This window comes from Ictidomys tridecemlineatus, chromosome 1 (genome assembly GCF_052094955.1).
Source record: "Ictidomys tridecemlineatus isolate mIctTri1 chromosome 1, mIctTri1.hap1, whole genome shotgun sequence".
Taxonomy (NCBI): domain Eukaryota; kingdom Metazoa; phylum Chordata; class Mammalia; order Rodentia; family Sciuridae; genus Ictidomys; species Ictidomys tridecemlineatus.
In genome coordinates, this window is record NC_135477.1 from 69,100,615 (window position 1) to 69,113,565 (window position 12,951).

The window sequence follows — 12,951 nt, forward strand, 5'->3', positions numbered from 1 at the left end:
GTGCTCATGGATGGCACACATACCACACCTGTAGTAGAAGCCATCATTTCAAAGTGAAATGAAGGCTTTTAGAGTTTCAGAGAAGACGGAGCTCTTTTTAAAAAGAGAAAACTTCACACACACACACACACACCCTGAAAAATTCATAAAATGCCAAGCTGAAACTCTCAAAAATGAAAAGAAATCTTTACATCTGTTGACTTAGGACACTTGAACCTGCGGGTTTGGAACCAAATATTGTAGAAGTTGATGACTAGGTGCCCTGAAATACATGAGCAGTCTTCAAGCACTTTCGGCAGCACGTGGTACTCCATCCACATCTGAAAAATTAAAGTGACGGAAAATACCTGACATGGAAAAAATCATCTTACCATGTCTCAAGAATTGTGGTCATTGGTACTATCTAAAATTATAACTAATCTAGTCTTTCCTTTAGCTTATTTATTATTAACCCATTTTCAGCTTGGCTTGAATATCAAACTCTTGGCTTCTGAGCCCACAAAGGTAGGCAATATTGTGTAACCAGTTCAGGATTCTCTATTAAAATCACTAAGTTTTTTTGCAAATACTGCTTACCTAACAACTCCAGGGTGGCTCAAGGCCACGGGAGAGGAACATCACCCTCTATTTCTGTGCAATCAGGAGTTAAGTGAGCTTGAAGGTTACCTTCAGAAAGCCTCCATGGACTCACAGGGCTCTGTCAGTATTATAAATGTCTCAGAAGTGTGTTCCAATCCCCAACCCTTCCCATTCTGCAAGCCACTCACGCTGCGGCTGCTATGCTTCCCCCCGGGCTGCCACCACTCCAGAGGGGTGAGCCAGCCCTCACTGATCCAAGAGGTAAAGATGTCCAGATGCAAGCTGCTGAGGGGAGTGGGTGCTAACACTTGCTCCATTTGAGGGTTCAAGTTATGTGAGGGTCACACCATTTAGTTCAAATGCAGCAGGGATCTGCAGAAAGAAAATTTAAAATCAAACCCTTTTTTTCAAAATCACTAACTTCAATTCTCCAACATGAATTAAGAGCCATTTCCTAAGCCACAGAATGTGTGCATCCTCACTGGGTCTCCTATTGCCACCTCCTGAGAAAATGACCAGAACCAAAGATGTTTACAAGGCAGACTGCGGGTGGACTGTGATCACTTTGAAAGTTTTTCACCCAACTCCATCACACACACAAAAATCAAACTGAGCCAGGCTCAGTGGCTCACACCTGTAATCCCAGAAGCTCTGGAAGCTGAGGCAGGAGGATCACAAGTTCAAAGCCAGCCTCAGCAATGGCAAGGCGCTAAGCAATTCAGTGAGACCCTGCCTCTAAATAAAATACCAAAAAGGGCTGGGGATGTGGCTCAGTCATTGAGTGCCCCTGAGCTCAATCTTTGGGTGGGTGTGGGTGTGGGTGTGTGTGGGGGTGTGTGTGTGTGTGTGTGTGTGTGTGTGTGTGTGCGCGCCTCACAATGAGTCAAACACACACACTGCTGCCAACTGGTCTTCCACATAAATGACATGGTGCTACAGATTGCTAAAGAGGGGAAAAACAATGGGGCTCATGAAGTGACAGTTTAGGTGCCTAAACCCATGTGTGATACAAAAGTGGAGGTGGAAGGAAGAGTGACCACAGGAAATCTCTGCTCTCCTGTAACAGAGAGACTGAGGAGAAGGAAATGACTAAGACAAAACTGACACATTTGTACATACACTGACTGGGTACATTGCTTACATCACTGGGTCTCCTATTGTACTGCAAAATATATTAAGAAACCATAATATCAAGAGTAGGATGAAAAACAACACAAGTACACTGCTTGCAGACAAATATTACAAGTTTTTATAGTGCAGCAATTCCCAAGCACAAAAATTACCTTCTTGATGAATTTCAGACTAATTTATAGTAGAGATGATGCTTGGTCTTTGGTACAACTTAATCCCCTCCCTTTCTCCCTGTCACAGGTACTTCCCTTAGTGCTTATTCTTTCCCTTCTCCAGAAGACCAAAGCAACATCTCCTATGCCATTTACCTCTCTAAAATTACATTCCCTTCTGAAAGACAATTCATTTTTCATCTTTTAACTATCAAAAAGCCAATTTCCTCATTCATCCTTTTTTCAAATCTTACATTTTAATGAGCACAACTCAATTTCATTACCCTTTCCCATACATGTAAAAAACAACAAATAGTTATTACCACTGTGCCCAAGGATACGCTACATAATTTAGGTACATATCCTGTTCATTCCTCTAAACCTGATGAAAACAGGGATCTACTTTTCAAAGATAAAGAAACTGGCCTCGAATCATGCAGTAGGTTAAGATGGGAAGGCAGACGGTGGAACACAGGTTCATCTGACTCCCAAACCAGCTTGGCACAGTCCTCCAGGGAATGGAGCAAATGTACTTTATCACGCTACCAATGATAAAACACACATGCTATACACTGCTACAGATTTCAGAAAACATTCACTCTCAGAGCCTCTTTCATAAACATAACTCTTAAAGCTACTCGGTGATGCACATTTCACAAACACAAATGCAGACACTGAATGGGGAAGCCAGGGGTTTTCAGTCTTAACATGACTGACACAACGGGTAATTCTTCCTTGTGGAGGCTGTCCTGCACACTGTAGGATGGGTAGCAGCATCCCTGGTCTGCACCCACTAAATGCCAGCAGCACACCTTCCCGTCCCAATTATAACAATCAAAAAATATGTCCAGATATTGCCAAATGTCCCCTCGAGGGTAAAACTGCACTCTGCGGAGGACCATTGAATTAAGCTAACTGTATAAGACCACACAAGTGAAAAACATACTAATTCCAGGAAGGAACTCTCTTAAATTCTGACTTAGTGGAAATTTCTCTCACACCACAGCTCCTTAAGAGAAATCACTTATTAAACTGGACAAAATGTACAGGACACAGAATGAGAACATCTATTTTACTGAATCGGTAGTGCTAATACTGCCTCAGCTTTTACGCTAAGGTGAACATGCCCAGTGTCTTTGAACCACCCTTCAAAGAGTTCCAGATGCTCTCCAGAATCTCATTACCCAGTTCTGGGCCTAAGTTAAAACATAAACTCAAAAATGTGTACAGCACTGCCTCAAGTAATAATAGGAATAGTAAAAGCCATAGCAACAATAAAAGACACAGAGCTAAGATACTCAACGCACTATCTGACTCTGTTTTAAGCATTTCATATGGATTATTTAACTTAAACCTGCAACACCTTCAACAGCTCTATGAGGTAGGTATTCTTATTCTTATCTACATTTTATGAATGAAGAAACTGAGACAAACAGAACTCCAATAAATTGTACAAGATCTGGCTCTAGAATCCTCGTTCTTAATCCCTACTTACGTGCTTCAAAAAACTGTTGGACTATCACCTCCTTGGTTCTAACTACTGCCCAATCCACGTTTTCCATCTCGAGGAAAGAATACACATAGGCTGTTAAATGTCTCATGGAAGCTGATGTGTCGTAACTATGGCAATGCCCTCATACACTTGTCTAAAGAGGTTATGGACACGAGTGATCCTTAGCAAACATATGCTGGATATTGATCCTCATACCTTTTTTTCTAAGTGATCCTGAGCCATCTGTTCAAAAATGAGTTTTACAATTCTGCTAGACAACAATATAAGCTTTAAAGCTTAGAATTTTCGAATTTACCATCTCCCCATTTTTGAAAATTGAATCTTCTGGCATATGTGTCTCCCCACCAGGATTTTTCCAAGATTACTTACTCCCAAGTTCGAGCATCACCATGGCATGTTCTTTCAGTATCCTCAAGAAATGAACTCATCTGAAGCAGTTGGGATTTAGAGAAACCTAAGGAGGTGGCCAGGGTACCACTGACTAAACTGGAAAAGTGGAAGGTAAGAAGACGGTAAGGGTGAAGAGGTGGAAGAGATACTGGAGTTCATGGTCGCTATGGAGGCCGCACTATTCTCTTATACCAGGACATGCTAACAAATGCTCCAACAGAGACTCTCAGAATTGACACACCGACTTTCCACCTCCTTCTAATAAGTTTCAGCACTTGCATAGCGCCTTTCATGACCTCATGATTCTCAACTAACAGGTTGAACACTAACCTCAATGCTAACATGAATTTAAAAACATTTTTCATAACACATAAAATACTGCAGGTATGCTTCACAGAGGTCGCAAGTGTAGGACGGTCCGGATCCAGCTCCTGGTTTTACACTGAGAGAAAGCCTCAGTTATACTTTGTGAGGAGCAGAAAGGATGCATTCAAAACTGAAAGGGCTTCAGAAATAAAAGAGAAAGTCAACAAGGATCAGCAACTTCAAGGCAGCCATGTGTATGACTGGCCCGTCAAGAGCAGGGCTTGCTCAATTAATATTTGAAAATCACATGCTTCCAGAGTAAATACATCATTCCTTGAACTTTGAGATTTTTGGCATTGGGGCAATACGGACATTTTAAATAACTCAATAATCTGCTTTGGACCAAGAAACTCCTTTGGATCATCTTACACAGAAAAATCAACACTATTTTAAGAGCAATTGGAGCCACATGGGAAAAATAACAAATGCTGCCTTCTAACATAAGCTAACTTAACTTGCTGTGAAATTTGAAGCAGGTTATATAACCTTGCTTGGGCTATTTCTTCAACTATAAAGCAAGGCTAATACCACCTCCACCTGTTGGCACTACTGTGAAAATTAAATGAAGTCATGTATGCAAAATATCTCAGCACCTGATGAAAGAGATCCATACACGTTCAGTCTTGTTAATAACCATTAAGGGCCCAATACAAATCTAAATTTAATTATTCCTTTAAGGGATTAGACATTTGAGATATAATAAAATATTTTCTCATTCTCACAACCCGAGGGGGCTTTTCTAACTGCCCCACAGGTCTTAAAGCCATTTTCCTCCAAACATCATTGGCAGTTTCCTTAAAAAAAAAAAAAAAAAAAAAAGGAATCCAAGTTGTTACCTTTCACAGAGGCACTTGCAGTTAAAAATCAAAACAACTGAGTTTAACAATTAACCTACTAGCTTAAAAGAGTATAAGGAGGAGCTCAGCTCATAGGGTAACTAAAGTTTCCCAAGTTTTAATTGAGCAATTTAGAAGTGACTTCTTTTTAGAGAAGTTTCTCTGATGGACCTAAATAAAAGTCAACTGCAAAGAATTTTCTTCCACACTTCCATTTCTCTTGTCTACTGAGTGAATTAGTCCAGATTTTCATAAATGCAGAAATGTAATGGTACTATTCATAACTTAATTCATATTCATAACAATTCAGTTAAAATTTTCCTATTATACTTTATGCTACCAAAACATCTTCAGCCTGGCTCTCTATCTAGTACAGTGTTTCTGATTACAAGATCAGAAGTAATCACAAGATTCTACTTTCCCTGTCCTCCACCTCTCCCACCTCTTGCAACTGTATGTGCTCCATACAAATGCACTTGCTGACTAATATCTTTCATAGAAAAGCAGATTTTAAGAAGCACGTCAAGTTTATCTCTATGTACACTTAAAAGCTGTAATAAACGCATCTGGGTTAAAAACGGAATGCTAAACATTTGTACCATTCAGGAAAACAGAACTGAGATCCCCAAATTCCTATTTTGGCACAACATAAGTAAAAACTACACACATCAAAAACAAATTTAAAAATAAAGGTAAATGGTCTTTCTTTTCTATGTATTTATTTCTACAAATTCTGCAAGAGCATTACCTGGCCACACTAAATAGCATAACTACAGAGTAAACAGGCTCACTCCAAAACACAGAGAGCACATGCTTTCTTCTGGCACCTGGCACAGAGCTCCCTGACCAGCAAGCTTCTAACAGCCAAGGGAGTTGGCTGAAAGATCATTTTGTACAGGGGCTGGAGTCTGAGAAGGCCAATACTTGAAGAAAACTTAGTAACCAAAATGCAAATGCATTCCCGCTCTTTGGAAAACCTCTGTTAGGAAAACTTGATAACCGCACACTGAAACCACGCTGGATCCTGGGCTCTAAAACTACAGCGGTTGGCATCACACAATGACACATTTGTTGATTCTGCCTACCTCTATCCTGACCATGGGTTCCGCCACTAAAGTGAGCGTTCTCAGGTGTAACTGGCTAATGCCAGGTTTAGCATCAAAGCTAGATCCGGTAAAAATGATAACTCCCTTTATAGTGCAGAAAACTGCACGTTAATTGCCAAACTATATGTTTTCTGGAATGCAAGAAGGGTTTGTTTCTTCCTTACTTTGATCAGGTCACAGTCTGCGACCGCTAACCTCCCCAGAGAGCATTTTCACGAACCACAGCATCCTAGAAGGGACAACACTTACGCTCTCCTCCCTGAGGCAGAATCCGCTGGAAAGTTCCTGGAGCGCCAAGTTTGCGCGGTACCGGCGCGCTCGAGTGCGCGCTGCCCGCCCGGGCGCAGGCGGGAAGGCGAAGGCGAAGGCGAAGGCTGCGCGCGGACCCGGCCGGGCGGGTCCACACCACCGCTCTCCCGGTCCTGACGGGCTTAGCGGGAGGACCACGGTGGCGCCCCAGCTCCGGGCGGGAGACGCACGGATCCTCTCCTGGAAGGCAGCTGCGAGCCTGGACGCCGAGCCCAGCACAGAGGCTCCAGCAGCCAGGCCAGCGGGTGTGGCCGGCCGGCAGAGGGGTTTTGGAATGCCGGGTGTGGCCCTCTGCCACGGCAAAAAAGAAATGAGTCAGCCCGTTCAATCCTAACCAATAAGCATGTTCACAGTCAGTTAAGGCGGAACTTTCCTTTCTTGATTTATATCAGGCTTAGCAGCCTTTCACAGTCTTTTTACTTTAAGCCTTTAACAACTTCGGCACAACTTCTAAAAAGTGACAGGTTGCCCTTTAAAAACTCTTATGAAACAAGGATTAATGTTTTTATGATACTTAATCAGTGGATGTCCGTTCGTTTCTATAGTAAAAGTTCTTGAGTTAGGCAGGACGTTGGACCAGGTGTCAAAGCAGGTTAGGATGGTACCACTGGCACTGCATGACCTTGAGCAAGTTAATTATCTGCAATGAGGGGGATAAAATGCCAACCTAATAGTTTGCCAAGCGATCCATCGGCAATAACACATGCAAAGCATTTGGTATCTAATTGACAGAATAGACACTCAAAAAACGCTATGTCTTGTCACTCTACGTCCTGAATGAAATTCCAAAATTTTGTAGTCATACTGACCCATGATTTTAAACACTTTTTTAAAAATCTAAAATAGCCAAAGAATTTTATAGCTGAAATAAGTTTTTGGGGGGATTTCCTGGTCTGATTTGCTTATTTAAGTGGTGAGAAACTTAAGGCACTTTTGGTTTAGGATGGACTTGGTATTCTTATTATACAAGAGAAGTTTTATTAGTAGCAAAAAAAAAAAAAAGAAAAGAAAAGAAGGCGGGCATGCTTAGGTTGGAACAACTTCATTTAGGCCATTATTAAATTAACTTTTAAAAATGCAAGAATAATTTTGGGAATATTTTATCTTGGTCACTTGTCCCTAAATATTGTTTTGGAATCAAAATATTTAAAAGAAACTTTTAGTACTTGGAAATAGGCAAAGTATAAGAGACTACAGAACTACTAATTCTGAGGACCTGTTAAGAAGTGAGTTGATTGCTAATGCTAGTAAAGAGTTTCTACGGGGGAAGAAAAGATTTTTTAAGCTACAAATTAAACTTCTGGGCTTTGGAGATCTCTTTGAGTTTACCTTCCTCATATCTGTTTAGACCTAGTCATTTCCACAGGCAGCGGTTTCTTCAAAATAGTCTTTAGCCAAAGATAAGCCAAAGATAAGATCTACAGTGAGATCAAGAGACTTCCTAAAATGCTATTCTTCTCTCCAAAGCAAACCAGAGAGTGGAAAGAAAACTGCACCAGGAACTATGAGCTAGCTCCCTTCCTAGTCCCAGCCCTGCCAGTTAGTGTCCAGAGAATTCCTTCATCTCTCTTCAAAGATCAAACTGTAGCCTAAAGAGGCGGAAGCAAGGTAGGTCTACAGCCTAACACTGATCTTTAGCTAGAGACACCCAATATACAAAATGGTGCCTTTCTCCTCCATGATGAAGTTGATCTACCTCTAACCGCCCCCCACCCCCCTCATATTCCTCATAATGGTACTCTTAGTTTCCTAGACATTTTAAGTTTAATTCTGGAATCATCTGAGCTCCCTCCCTCTCTCTTGCCAATTCATTATCAGCAGGTGTAATATAAAGGCTTCATTCACATTTTTTCCATTCCTGCTTGAGACGTTTGTGCCTTCATGCCAGGGTCACTGAAGTTGAATGTCTGTCTCCTAATTGCTCTTCCAGCTGGCAAGTCCCTCCCTCTGTGCTTCCTGATACTTCATCACCATCACACCATAAATGTTAAAGTTCAGAGTGTCATAAACCTTTCCTTTTTCAATCTAATAACTATAATTTTATAGTAAAGATCAGAATTTATTTTATAGGCAACTTTTCTCAAATGTTCACACAAGTTAATGTGTGTATTTCTAAGCACTGATTTCCTATTTATAAAACTATTGTAATTAATCATGCTAGGTGAGCTGTAGTGTGTTGGGTGTTACTGCCTGAACAGCAGCTCTTTTATATAAGAAGACAACATAAAACCCATGTGTTTATGAACACAGTAAGTTTCAATAACATTACTGTCTGAAAAATAACAAGCATTGTTTGTATATGTAGAAAAGTGTAGATACTTATAGATACATGATGGAGGAGAGAAGGCAGCACATATAAGAAAGAGAATTGATCTATGTAGTTCATTTCTATTGTTTCGAATCCAGTCAAGCTTGAAATTCAGAGTAGGTGCTCCAATCAGGAAGAAGGAGGCTTAAAAAACAATACAAGCAGCTGCAACCCGAACTCAAAACACTTACAAGATGTTTCCATACTCCTTACACTTTAGAAACAAGGAGACCATTAACAATGTAGTTAAAACAATCTCACAAGAGAAAAGGGATAATTATTTCTAGGATGCCTTTGGTGCCTAACATTAAAACACAAAGCACAAGGGTTTTCAATAAAGAGTTATGGGGGGCGGTGGGGGGGCGGGGGAGAGTGACAATTAACCCAAAGGACCAATGCCATATGTTCAGGTCTTTCAGAAGCAGGTTTCTATCTCGGCCACCCCTTTTAAAAACTCTCACCAAATGGCCCACTGATCTATTCGTGGCACACTTACCTAGGTGGGCACCATACCTTGGTGTGGTGACCTCAACTCTCTCCATTACTTATTCCATTCTGGACCTACTCAAGCGCTCCTTCTCCTGGAACTCCCTCCCTGGGCCAATCCTTGGGGATCTCTCCTCTTCTCCAAGTGCCTACAGACCTTTTCTTTTTCTTTTCTTTTTTTTTTTAAGTTTTTTTTTTAAGTTATTACATGACAATAGAATGGATTTTGACCAGGCCTTTTTCTTTATAACACTCTTTCACAATCAATATATAGAATCTCAGCACCAAAAGGAAATCCCTGATATTTATCGCTGCCAGATAATAAGACTCCATCAGAGGTAGAGTGCCTTTCAGAGGCTTTGTATCCCCCAAGGACTTAGCAGATTCTGAATAAATAGTCATTGTTGATCTAATAATGTTTAAGTTATATAACAACCACAATGGAGAAAGGAAAACTTTGACTGCTGACACATCAAGAATAAACAAACATTATAGTTGTTCAAACCAGCTGGCAAGCAGAACCCAAGCAGCAGATGCATCTCTTTGCTCTTTAGACATGTTCCAACAATACAGAATGCTATTGAGAAAGCAAATCCAATACTTCCTAAAAGGAAGGGGCGTTTACAAAACAGTGTTGTCACATGGAATCTCAGTTCCCCAAATACTAGTCCACTGACGAGAACAGAGGCAATACGTCATTCTATCTTCCTTTCAAGTATGGAACATCTATATACAAATTTGACAGTGCCAGAGTACCAATTCCTCCTTCCATATAAACATCTCTCTCAATGTATGTGTTATTGCCACAAAAATCTGTTTATCTTCTATGGTTAGTTCTCCTAACTATAAAAGGAAGCAAAGGTCAGCTAGTTCTTCAAGACTAAATATAACTACTAGAACTATCATAGTTCTATATTTGTTTAAATGGCCTAAAGTCAAAAGTCAGGTGATGTGTGCATTAGAGGAAACTTGATTATCAAGAGTCATTACCACACACATACCTAGACCTACCTACCCACCCCCACATCACCAGTATTCTTTGATTAATGTTAATCAAATATTCTCCTCTTACGACAGGTGGGAATAAACACTACCATTGTTCTCTAAAAGCTGTGTCATAAATCAGCTGCCCTATTATACAATTAAATACTTTATTATAATTGCTCACAACAAAGCCACTAATAAATATGCCATGTATAAACAACCAAATGAATTAGTCAGTATTCTTTAATATGCAAGTAATAGAAATGGCACTTGAAGCAGCACCAGCTAAAGCAAGGTAAGATGTAATGACTCAAGGTAACCCAGCAACAGAAGACCAACAGAGGAAGCTTAGCTGACTTGAAGATCAGCTCAAAATGAACTCCACCAGGACAAGTCAGCATCTTTGCTTATACAAACTGCCTTTGTCCTCCCTTCCTGAAGGCTGCCTTTTCCACTTAACTCTGCCGCTTAGCTCTGCCACTAAGAGGGACTATTCTTCTACTCATAGTTGCAATTTTTTAAATTGTCAAGAAAGTCTCACACTGGTTCAGCTTAAGGCCATGCACCCACGACAGGCTCATCTATACCAGGATCACTTAGTTGACTTGGTGGGAACAGTTAAGTTTTAGAAGGTGAGTTTAATTCCCGTAAGCTAAAGGAAGGGTTGGTTCCTTTGTTTACCAAAAAAACACAACTGCCTATCAAGAAGTTCCATTACATGCCCAATATGAAAGCTTAGTCAAGCAGTCCTTGACCTGGTGAGACATGACATTCTAACAGGTGACTTCTATATCTCAAGTCAATGAACTCTTATAAGGCACTTGGAGACACCACACTGGAGACAGTATGTCTCTAGTATAAAGGCAGCTCCCTCGCCAGTCTGTAAAAGCCTACTTAACTCATAATTGATATAAAATTTAACATCAACGATGTTTTTAAAACTGTACTCAAAACGCCATTCATAACATTGTTCCTAAAGAAAAATTTAGTTGAAATTCTACCTAGAACAAGGAAAACAAGCTCATTTTAATTCATTTACTGTGTAGTTAGTAATGACAGTGGCTTCAGCTTTACACACATTATTTTACATTTAAGCCACATACAATATTGCAAGAAACTGGAGTCAAGACACTATTTATGTCCAAGCTCAATGGCCTGCTTCAAAGCAATTCATGTCTAGCTGGGCACAGTAGTATGCACACCTGTAATCCCAGTGACTTGGGAGGTTGAGGCAAGAGGATGGAAAGTTTGAGGCCAGCCTCAGCCACTTAGTAAAATCCTGTCTTAAAATAAAATGTAAAGGGCTGGGTAGTAAAGCACCCCTGGGTCTATTCCACAATACCAAGAAAAGAAAGAAAAAAGTCATCTATATATGATCCCAAAGCTGAAAATACTATGTCTAACACTCAGAGGAGCCTGACAGAGTGAGCTTACAGAGGAGTTGACCAAAACTGAATGTCTCACAATCTGTAAATACCCAAAGAGAGAAAAGTGTTTCTGAGCAGTCACAGTCACTAGCTAGACTTTTACTTTCTATTTACTAAAAGAAGGTACTTCTCTACAGCTTAATAAAATACTTCTTTTAGTAAGCTTTAAACTATTCTGACCTGTACTTAAATAAAGATCATCCAAAAATCAAGAATCTATCAACAGCACATCCATAAAAACATTCTTTTGCCATTTCTTTAAAAAGGTACTCCATACATTAAAATCCCTGTCTAAACTGTTTTTAAGAGAAAATTTAAATTAGGGGGAAAAAAGGCCCTTGTTATTGGTAGATTATCAGGTCTACTAAAATAAATGCAAAGGATGCAGTTAGCAGTATTAACTATGTTTCAAACTTTAAAAAAATCAGTCATATAACATTTAATGCATAACATAATATTAAAATCAATACCCAGGAAGCCACTGTCATAATCAAGAAGCAGGCCATTACCAATAAATCTGGCAATCTCAAGGTGCACCTTCTCTGCCAAAGGCAGATAACCATTTGTTTCCATGAGTGTTGGACAAAAAGCTTAAAAGATCCTGGTTTAAGAGGTGGTTTTAAGAATAAATTACTCTGTGCCTTCTGAAATCAAAGTAGAAGGTGGTCAGAAGCAATGAGATGGAAAATAGCCAAATTCAGTCATGAAGGAAGGAGAACGGAGGGAGGGGGGAAAGAAGGAGGGGAAGGAGGAAGAGAGGAAAAGAAAGTTAGAGCTCCTGAATGGACACACTCCAGGTCATCTGACATGTGACCTGAAATCGTAAGAGGTCAAGTCCAAAGTATCCACATCAAGATAAGATTTGATCACTAAGCCAAGACACACTGACTCTCCCATAACTGAGTTTTAAACACATTAGACCCCTAAAAAGACAAAGGAAAGGAGCACCCCAATTAACAACAATGAACTCAAGTTCATACATCATGGAAAAGAGAACCAGGAACTTGAGGAGGGAAAAACAAAACAATCAGTTGTCTAAGGGTTTAATTTTGTTGTAACAATGTGTTAAGCAATTTATAGGATGGAAAACAAAATTTAGCACATCATCTGTGAAATTAAACAACTCATGATATGTCAAAGAAAGGACATACAAAACCAGCTAGTGAGTGAGTCAGTACAAATTGTCTCACTGAAAACTACAAATTGAGAACAGGGCAGTTTAACATGCAGTACAAATTAAATGCTCCAGTAAACATGCTAAGCAAGACAGGGAAAGGAAAGTGAAGCTGAACTATCAAAAAGCATGACACAAAGAATACGGCAGGCAGGCACACACACGACAAAGTGGCACCTGCACGAGGGCA

At 40.1% G+C, this 12,951-nt stretch overlaps 1 protein-coding gene across 5 annotated transcripts in view; it reads right to left on the minus strand.

Moving 5' to 3' along the window:
• Sgms1 (sphingomyelin synthase 1) overlaps positions 1-12,951 on the minus strand; it is a 241,629-nt gene that overhangs the window by 86,055 nt on the left and 142,623 nt on the right. Inside the window, exon 1 of one of the 5 annotated variants that reach the window (XM_013364699.4) lies at positions 6,323-6,666. The exons of the other annotated variants lie outside the window; for them this stretch is intronic. The gene's annotated coding sequence lies outside the window, so the exon portion shown is untranslated. Of the gene's footprint in view, positions 1-6,322; positions 6,667-12,951 lie in introns of those variants that run through there. 5 annotated transcript variants of the gene reach the window in all.